This window comes from Lissotriton vulgaris, chromosome 5, assembly GCF_964263255.1.
Source record: "Lissotriton vulgaris chromosome 5, aLisVul1.2, whole genome shotgun sequence".
Taxonomy (NCBI): Eukaryota; Metazoa; Chordata; class Amphibia; order Caudata; family Salamandridae; genus Lissotriton; species Lissotriton vulgaris.
In genome coordinates this window covers 276957705-276968395 of record NC_141693.1, presented here as the reverse complement: position 1 = coordinate 276968395, position 10691 = coordinate 276957705, and the positions used below count along the sequence as shown (strand labels likewise).

The window sequence follows — 10691 nt, the reverse complement described above, 5'->3', positions numbered from 1 at the left end:
GTGTGTGTCTCTGGTGTGTGTGTGTGTCTCTGGTGTGTGTGTGTGTCTCTGGTGTGTGTGTGTCTCTGGTGTGTGTGTGTGTGTCTCTGGTGTGTGTGTGTGTGTCTCTGGTGTGTGTGTGTGTGTCTCTGGTGTGTGTGTGTGTGTGTCTCTGGTGTGTGTGTGTGTGTGTCTCTGGTGTGTGTGTGTGTGTGTCTCTGGTGTGTGTGTGTGTGTGTCTCTGGTGTGTGTGTGTGTGTGTGTGTGTCTCTGGTGTGTGTGTGTGTGTGTGTCTCTGGTGTGTGTGTGTGTGTGTGTGTGTGTGTGTCTCTGGTGTGTGTCTGTGTGGTGTGTGTCTGTGTGGTGTGTGTCTGTGTGGTGTGTGTCTGTGTGGTGTGTGTCTGTGTGGTGTGTGTCTGTGTGGTGTGTGTCTGTGTGGTGTGTGTCTGTGTGGTGTGTGTCTGTGTGGTGTGTGTCTGTGTGGTGTGTGTCTGTGTGGTGTGTGTCTGTGTGGTGTGTGTCTGTGTGGTGTGTGTCTGTGTGGTGTGTGTCTGTGTGGTGTGTGTCTGTGTGGTGTGTGTCTGTGTGGTGTGTGTCTGTGTGGTGTTGTGTGATCCTCTGTGAGACACCGGGGTCGGTTGTCTGGAATGGAAGCTTTGGTCAGATGGGGGAGCATGGAAATGTTGCGCTCCTGTGAAAGAGCTGGCAGGTGATTGGGGTCCCCCTTAGGAGCCAAAGACTCTGAAAGCATTGCCCCTGTCTTTACCACCACCACACCAGTGTGCCTCAAGTAACGTGCCAGGTCTTCTAGGTGCCTAGAACAACGTCCCAGTGAAAGCACTAGACTTCACTGGCACCAAAGCATGTCATTTGTGCTCACCCTGCGCGCGCACACACACACACACACACACCCTACACACTCACACACTTCTGCCCTCTGAGTACCGTTTTGAGACCAATTTCCAATTTAAAACATTTATAGAGCGCAGCGTGCACCGTACGGTTTCTTGGCGCTAGTAGAGAGTTCGGCAACTGAGGCAAAATAAAACCTGTCGTAGAGAAGAAGGGAAGTTACATGGGGAAGGCCTGTTTGAAAAGGAACGTTTTTAGGTCTTTACGGAAAGAAAGATAATGAGTGGCAGAACGAAGGTGATCGGGGAGGGAGTTCCAGAAAGTGGGAGCTAAGGTAGAAAAGGTGGTTCCACCCCACTTTTTACGTTTGAAACGTGGGATTTGAAGGAGAGACTTGGAAGAAGAACGAAGCTCTCTGGTGGGGACGTATTCTTTTATTAGCGAGGTGATGAAGGCGGGGGCAGTGCCTTGACGGGCCTGGAAGACCATGCAGCCGGTCTTGAAAAGGGAACGTTCCTTAACAGGAAGCCAGTGCAGCTCCCTGAGGAGGGGTGTGGAGTGATGATAGCGTGAGAGACCATAGACCAACCGGGCCGCCTGGTTCTGGACCATCTAGAGCCTCCGCAGGCTGTATGCTGGGATGCCGTTGTAAAGGGCATTGGCATAATCCAGCCGCGATATCACCAGTGCGGCCATGATCAACTTAAGTGCCTGGGGGGAAAAGAAACGGGAGACAGTGCGGATGGTTCGGAGGGTGAGGAAGCAGGAGGAGACCACAGAGCTGATTTGTGAATGGAGGGTGAGCTGGTTGTTCATTTTAACACCCAGTGTTTTGACCGTGGTTGAAGGAGTGGGGGAGGGACCAAGAGTGGGGGCCAGAAGAGAGAGTTCCAAGGACTGGAAGAACCACCGGTGAGAACCAACTCGGTTTTATCCGGGTTCAATTTGAGATGGTTGTGGTTCATCCAGTCCCTGATGAATGTCATGGTGGACTGGAAATTAGAGACAGAGAGGGGAGAGGAGGATAGATCAAAGATGAGCTGGAGGTCATCCGCATAGTTGTACACGGTGACCTCCAGCTGCTGAAGAGCGAAAATAAGAGGAAAGATATAAAGGTTGAATAGTAAGGGGGAAAGAGAGGAGCCCTGGGGAACACCACAGGAGACAGGGAGTGGGGTGGTCGTAAAGTCTCCTAGCCGGACCGCCTGGGTGCGGTCCCTCAGGAAGGAGGAAAGCCAGATCAGGGCTGAACCCTCAATTCCAGCCGCCTTGACACGGGACAATAAGATGGTATGGTCCACCGTGTCAAAGGCGGCGGAGAGATCGAGGAGTACCAGCGCCTGGTGTTTGTTATTATCCATACCCTTCCTGAGGTTGTCCAGGACCGAGACCACAACTGATTCGGTCGAGTGCCTGGGTCGGAAGCCGGCCTGGCGGGAGGCCAGTCCCCCATTGACCTCTACGTGGGCGCTGAGTACCGTGGTGACATGGCGTTCCAGCACCTTGCCCAAATAGGGCAGCAGGGAAATGGGGCGGTAATTGGCTGAGATGGACGGGTCAGCGCCAGGCTTCTTTAAAATAGGCACTATGGTGGCTGATTTAAGCGCAGGGGTCACTACTCCCTGCGCAAGGGAGCTGTTGAGGAAAGTAATGGGGGATTCAGGGCAAGAGGAATAGATTTGTTGCAGGATACGTGCCGGACAGATGTCTGCCGGAGAACCCGACTTTACTTTGGGGAGTATCTCCAGAAATATTGCCTCAGTGAGGGGGGGAATGGAGGTAAGATGACATTGGACAGTGGGAGGGGAGGGATCAACGAAGGCAGAGGAGGGGGGGGGGGATGTTGGCCTTGATGGTAACGATCTTATCCAAGAAGTAAGTGTTGAGTTGGTCGCATAGTGACTGGGATGGAGGGATTTGGGGTGAAGCTCTATCGGAATAGGCCAGGTCCTTCACTATACCGAAGATTTCCCTAGGTTTGTTTTCGGCTGACAGTATTTTTGTTGAAAAATAGGTGGTTTTGGCGGAGAGGATTGCAGTTTTGTATTCGGCAAGTGATGTGAGATAGAGGGTTTTTAGTGAGGGGCAGTAATTTTTTCTCCACTGCCTCTCTGCCTGTCGGACGGTCAGTTTCAGCTTTTTTAGGTGGTCGTTGAACCATCTGTTGGAGTCCTTGGGTCGCCGGATGGAAATGCGACGCAGGGGAGCCACTGAGTCACAACCTCCAGCCAGCCAGGTATTAATAGCGTTGGCTTGAGAGTCGGATGAGAGACCAGAAAGGGTTGGAGTGGAGTTCCGAAGCAGGGAGGACAAGGAAGGAAGATCAACTCTGTTCCAATTCCGCGCCCAGGTATTTTTGGCGTGTGGGGCTTTGGATACAGGGTTGAGAGAGATGGAGAAAGAGATAAGGGCATGGTCGGACCAGGGACAAGGAGATACAGTCACCGTGGAAACTGGAAGGTTGAGGGACCAAACCTGGTCAAGTATGTGACCGTGGGAATGAGTGGGGACAGTTATGTGCGGGACAAAGTTCAGAGAAAGAAGAGATTCTGTGAACTCTTTCGAAGCAGTGCACTCAAAGGGGTCAGAGGGCCAGTAGTTAAAATTCCCTAGCACCAAGACCGAAGCGTAGTTGACCACCAAGTTGGCCAGCAGGTCTTGAAATGCCGGTAAGAACAGAGACGAAGACTGGGGTGGGCGATACATTAGAAGGCAAGTAATAGGGGGGGAGAAGAAGAGGGAGCGGACTACAAGGAACTCAGTGAGGGGGGTGGGGGGAGAGGGAAGGGTTTGAAAGTTCAATTCAGACCGAGCGATTAACGCCACACCACCGCCAACCCTGCCCGCCGGGCGATCGGCACGTAAGGCAACATAGGAAGGGGGAGGGTAGCCAAGAGAACGGGGAGGGAAGACTCACAGAACCAGGTCTCGGTCAAGAGCAGTAAGTCAGGCTTCTCAGTATCGAGTAGGACAAACAGCTCGTGATGGTGCTTGACCGCAGACCTGGTGTTGAGACCCTATACATGGGGCATGTGATCTACGTTGTACATCATTTTTACTGCACATTTCTAGACCTTGTCCGTTTTATCTCAATTACCAAACGCAGCATAACACAGGCAAAGCAATGGGGTAACCACTTCCTTCTTCACTCGTTGAAGTTTCTCCCGGATGTATTCCTCCCCACATCACAGGCCTTCAGATATGAATCCTCGTGCTTTCTGAACACTAACGCACATGCTTCCTCTATAAAATGCAATCGTATTTCTTCATGCCTATCCATTTGTGTGTCAAATATACATCACCTTACAAAAAACAACAGACGACCATGAAGTACACCAAATTGACCGGAAACAAAAATCGGATTTCTCAGCTTCCTTTCAAAGTCGGTATTAACAACAGCAGTTTAAATGCCCGAACCCGGCTGCTATCTATTTACAACCGCCCAAACACTGAGTTGACAGTTCAACGGCAGCATAAATCTGTGAGGCTGCAAGCCCAGAGGAAACAACAGAACCGTGTTTGCCTGCTATCAAATCACCGATTAACCCTCCTCTCCCCCGAGCATTAACCCTGAAAGGCGGGCCCGGGAAGGTGGGTACCTCCATGGAAACCTCAAGAAGATTCTGGACAAAACAGCACAAACAATAAGGCGCAGGCAGGGGAGAATAATGATGCTAATCAATAAAAGCACTGCAAAATGACCCTCTTCCTGCGGCAGTGAGAGCTTTCTTCGCCGTTTTAGCAGCAGCCATTCGAGCTCAGAAGTGTTTCTTACACCGAACTTGTGCTCCTAGAGGGGAAAGCTTACCCACTCCCCGTAAAATATGGACAGGCCGGTTTAGCTGTGCATGAGGCACAGGACAGGAAGAACAATGAACTGCTGAGCCCAGTGTTAAGCGCCCTGAAATCCCCCGGCCCCCCGGAGTGGCGTTGGGGTGTACAAGTTGTCCCGGAGCAGGCACTAATCTCAGGCCGAAAACGATGGACAGCGAAGGAAATACAGAAAAGGTTCAGGAGAAAAAAGACATGAGGAAGAAACGGCAGCCATTCCCCTCCCCCACCATGCCTGCTGCCTGAAGCAGCCCTATGTACACAAGGCCAGAAACCGCTTCTCTTCACAATTCAAACCAACCCTACATTCAAACACAACAAAAAAACATTCACGACCGAGCTTGTGGCAATAAAGAGGGCCCACCCAATGAACCAGTCTTGCCAAATGGGCTTTTAGGAACGAGTATATAGCTCCGTACTTTAAAAAGGAAAATACACCGGATAGATGTTTAGGCAATGAAATACACGTCTATTTTAAAGCATAGGCAAGAGTGATCATGGATTTTCTTTTCAGTTAGCAATGGTAAAACAAAAGAATAAATGTTAAAAACATAGTGTTCCTGGTACAGGGGGAAGCGGGTCAAAAAAGGGGCGCAGGTGCGGCAGGCAGTAACCTTAAGTAATGGAATAAATCGATATGTGGTCATCGTATCTGGAGCCTTGGGCCAACAACCCCCTGACGACCATACTTGACATTTCAAAATCTTAAAGCACTGTGAGATAAGATTGCCACAATACAGGTTTAACAAAGACTAACGAAAGGGTTGCCATTCAAACCCACATGTCCACATAGAAAAAGTATTTATTCTTTACAACACCCTATATATGCGCCTGCATTGAGCCTGGAAAATAAAAATCATCAATAAATAAAACAGCTTAACTAAATTACAATTAAAAAAAGGTTTATTTCCAAGCTCCCCTGCCCACAGTATTTTTAAGGGGTCTAGCCACCATCTTCGTGGCCTGGCTACTCTGAATAACTGGAAACACAAGAGATGCACATTTGTATATACTTATTTAACAGCGAGCTTTTGCCACCGGTGGTGGGACCAGGATATGGAGGCGAGACCAGGATATGGCATAGCACCAGCAAATGAGAAACGAAAGGCGGGTTTAAGCATAAATTGCTGACATAGGATGCAGGAGACCTGCATTCTTATCCGGGTTTTGGCACCTGACATGCTACACTGTGGGATTCTAGACATGAAACTAGACCAGCTATGGTAATCCAATCAACAATTAGAGACGTTGATTGCAGACAAACGTCTTCATCTCTAGTAAGCTAGGAATTCGAAATATGTGTAATGTAAAAAAATAAACGTACAATTTACTATCATTGTATTGTCTCCGTCAACAACCATCACATGCACTAGTGACCTCTGCAACCTTGTTGCCACCTATGAGCTAAACTAGGGTCTAAATTGCATGTACAGCATGTCTCAGATAAATTGTTTAGCAAAATAATTTTTCCAATAATTGAACAAAAACTGAATACCAGTTTAAAAATAAAAAACCTCGTCAAATTAGCCTGTAAAGTATCTAGGTTAGCGCATCATTTAAAATAATCGCAGATGGTCGGGCTCTTTTACATAAGGCGTCTTCTTTACAGAGGTGGTAGACAGGCAACAACAGTCAAACATCAAAAGAATTACTTTCAAAGCTGCATGAAAACAAAAATAAACCCCTGAACTAAATATGACCGGACCATAAATATGAACCATGGTCATTTCTGTAACTCATACTACCAACGGAAGAACCCCTTGGTGTTAGAGATATTATGTGGAACACACACTCCAATTTCTGAAGATCTATTTGACTTGTCCCTAATTCCTACAGGGCATCTTCCATCTCGCTATCAGATGGGTTCCAATTTCTTGACAAGCAGTTCGTGTATGGAAAACAGAAAACCAGAATGAAGGAACAGATGTGACCACGCCAAAATTAGGAGGATGGGCGAGAACATCCTAAAATGCTCACAGGGGGAAAGAGCTAAGGAGTATCTGGAAGACTGCCATCTCTCCAAGAGTATAGACATCTGTGTCATTGTAACTAGAGATTGGCCAAGTTCAGATGTCCTTCCCAAGTGTTTTGAGGACTAAGTGAACACATATGTATCTATGGGTTTGTGGTGCATACCATCACTTTCAATTTCGGACATAAGAACTGAGAAGGGGGTAGTATAGCTACCTCAGCTGTGCAGGCAGGGAAAATGGGATTGGAAGCTAACCTATTTTCAGGAGAAGTGGGTTCAACGAGGGGCGATATTTGTACATACATTGCTGTGCCACCCGTAAGTTTTGTAAGGGCAATTGACAGCTCTACCTACTTGACAGAAGTGAATTTAAATCGCATATTACAACATTTCTTGGGCTTATTTTTAACCCTCTATGTTCAACCAATCACATTTTTACTTCAGGGGTCGGACTTTATCACATCTGGAAATCACCAGCTCCAATAAAATCCCCCAAAATTACTTGTAATGCGACCCCCCATGCAAACAGGTGTTTGAGCTGGATAAACTGACCGAGCCACTCACATACGGCCCGTGCTGAGTTGTGTAGAGAGGATGTGATTGGTACATTTGTAGCTAATATACCCCAAATACAGTGAGAACAGACTTAGAATTCTTAGAAAATAACTTGAGCTCATCTGCACTTAATCTACAACTTTACACGTTTCCAGGGGTGCAGGAGCACAGGAACCAATAGTATCGTCACAAGAGTCCCATACACTTACAGAATAAGGCCTAATTCCCGCATTCCTGAATATGAATATCCACATCCTAATTCCTGCATTCCTGAATAGGAATATCTACAACTATTAACATAAACGGGTCTGAGGAAAACTTGATCATAGGAATTCTGGCAACGGGCAGAAAGTTATTCCTCAGTAAAATTTGTGACTCTGGATACACGAAGAAGCCCTTTTCAGCACTTTGTTGATTCTTGACGCCCATGGGTATTTACACTAATGTCAACAGAGATGGACAGCTTCAAATATGAAACAGTATCAGTGACTTACCTTCCCTGCTGCTCTACACCATTTGGAGTCGTCGAGGGAGCCAAGGGCTGTGAGCAGAAAAAGTGAGAATAGACGGGCGTATGCAGTCTGTCCTACACGTTTAGAGTCAGGGAAGCAGTGTGATATAACGACGAGACAAGAGAACGTGAATGCAAGTTAGTGCAGAGGTCTCAAAAAGATAAGAACACGAGAGAACAGTAACACCCAGTTGGGAAGAACTCACAGCATGCGGAAACCGCTATCCTTTGACGGGGTTCGGGCTTCAGCATGAAGAACGAGCATAACAGAGGACTCAAAGGCAGATAAGACAGCAACTGGAACCATGAGGGTAGCAGGTCTCAATAATGTAGCAGTTGCAGATCAATTGACATTCAGCATAAAAGAATGGCTCAGAACTATTACTCTCGGTATGGGTGTACTCTTTTGCATGAGATAACAAGTATCATGAGAACTCAACAGGCCCTAAATATAGGTTGCGGTATGGAATAGGGGCAGAAAGGCCTGTTCCCCGGTCTGTGGGAAGGTGGTCAGTCTGCCCCTGTCAAGGAACCCCCTCTCCTAGGTGCGACCCTTTGTGGGGGGGGTGGGGGGGGGGGGTCAAACCGGGAGGGGGCGATATGCCCCAATAAAGGCACTATGGAAGGGGGCGTCTATCAACCGCTAGAAAGAGGATGATGCAAATGCTCGCATGCGAGATAACAGTTGCTTTTCGGAGGAGGTGCATGCGCCGGGGGTACCACTATGGTGGGAACGTAGACCCTTCCTTTATGTGAAAGAGTGACTATGCCGAGGGTGCGCTGACCCCGGGATATTTGAGGATGAATTTTTACCAATGGAGACTCTGGTCTAGGGAGGGACTAAGCGACGCGGACAGACTGCTCCCCCGCTCTCCTCGGGCACCACTACGGTGCGGCGCGCATTGCTAGGGGGGAGGGGGCGCTCCTGCCAGAAAATACTCCAAGGGTCTGTCCGGTTCTGTGTGAGTGTGTGAGGAGAACAGAGCAACCGCTCCAAGGCCCGGCCCACCTCCCAGCATTCCGATCAGCCATTGGCTGCCACACTCACCGGACCTCAAACGCTGCCCAATCAAAGGGCGCGATGGAGGCTTAAGCGTCAACGATACGCAAGGCCGCTGAGGCTCCCCCGACGGCACAGAGAGAGGTACAGCGAAAGATACCAAGAAAGGGCAACAGAACAAGAAGATATACATTTTCACAGTCGACAATAACATGCGCTTTAACAAGAAAGAGACAAACGTTAGGCTATGTTTCGGTTGAATCTAAAGTCGAAGAATCAATTAAATTTCAAATTAAAAAATAAAGCACTGCGCCAATATTTAACTTTGTGACTTAGATGTTAATTATTGAACATATTCAAATACCTACGTGCTGAAAACGTACAAAGTATGTTTCCTTAAATTGCATTAAAAACGATAATCTATATCTTATTTTCTGTATTTTCCTGTTTGGCTACCCGCATAATACACAGTTCCAAGATGGCAGCCTCCTGGTACGATATTTTGAGGAGACACGTCTAACTCTGCCTTTCTTACATTGTGTGACGTTGTGCAGCACTGCGCTTGCCCCTGTGCTGTACTGAAAAGTGACGTTCTGCTTAAACAAGACCTCTCTCCTCACTAGTATACGGACTAGGTTGGGTAAACTGTATTACTACAACAGTAAAATATTACAGGATGAGGTGTAAAGTAATGCTCCCTTCGTTGTAGCTAAAATGTGTTTAAAGTTCATCCTGTTAGTGTATCAATGTAAAACTGTTCAGCATTTCTCAACGTATTTTGAGTCTCCACCGCAACCTCGCGGTTCCTCGAAAGTGAACCAAAGACTAAACTGCGCAAGCGCAACTCGGTATTTTTATTGAAGATTTCATCGTTAAAAGGAAGTACTAACAGCCCGGCAATGGACGTCAATTGTAAATGTACTTATATAGCGCATACGACCCCTAAGGAGGCATTGTAGCGCTTTTTCCGCCAGTAGCGCGCTACCTCGGGATCCAAGGTTAGTTAGTAGGTTAGTACAAATGTATTTTTTCGTTTCATGCTCTTGATTTCATGCATGTTTAGTAGAGTTTGGAGTAGGGACAGAATGATAGGAATGAATTCACCAAGGGAAAGTAGTATGTTTTTTTGTATGTAGTCGTGGTGTGTGTTTGTTAGTTGGGTGTTATAGTTAACCAAGCATTTGCAATGCAACAGGTCTCACATTTACTAGAGTTTGAGCTATTGGCATTACAAAAAAGCATTTGTTTTTCAACTTGACAAACAAATGTTTTTTTTTGTAAAAGCACCCCATGCCGCGGTTTCTCTTTATAAGCAGCCGCGCACATTTCTTTAGACGCTGCTCGTCTATATAAACCTAGAATCAGCAATTTTTACATGGTCTGATATGCATGTGTATCTTGTGTTGTAGTATATAGTTGTCCCCTTAAATGAGTGCATCTACTTAGTAACAGGAGGCATAGTTCAATGTACGATGACACATGCTTGTATAGTAACAGCTCTTTTCCATACTGTGATAAGTATAGTTTCTCATGTCTGAGTATATTGTTGTAAATTCTTCAGCTGTGAGTGTAGTCAGCATGTGGGGAAGAGACACCTCTGGACTAATCTTCTGAAGTGTAGATGGTTGTCTGTGGATTTTTGTTTGAGGGTAGGGAATTTCCTAGTTTAGTTGTTTGAACAGAGAAAGATGTTCTACCAATTTTTTTCTTTTTTTGTATGAAGGAATTATGAGGCAGGGAGCCATTCTTGAGCATAGGGTCCTTTTTAGGTCTCGCCTAGAGACGCAGCGGATGCGCTGCTCGCTTGCGAGATCTATTGTCATGGATTTTGCTTGCGAAGGGGAACAGGAGATGTGCATTCGTATGGACAAGCTCCCGGCTTTTCAGCACAGCGCACGCTTTCACTTTCCCTCCCTCCCCCCGTCGGCTCCAGATCATCTCGCTTGGAGATCCAGAGGCTGGGAGCTGGCAGACAGTATCTGACGCTGAGG

General features: G+C 47.2%; 1 protein-coding gene across 6 annotated transcripts in view; it reads right to left on the bottom strand.

The window, feature by feature from the left end:
• Positions 1-8140, bottom strand: part of RERE (arginine-glutamic acid dipeptide repeats) — a 1284697-nt gene extending 1276557 nt beyond the window's left edge. For all 6 annotated transcript variants that reach the window (XM_086921406.1, XM_086921411.1, XM_086921410.1 and 3 more), the window contains exon 1: positions 7684-8140. The gene's annotated coding sequence lies outside the window, so the exon portion shown is untranslated. The remainder of the gene's footprint in view (positions 1-7683) is intronic.
• Positions 8141-10691: the final 2551 nt, after the last annotated feature.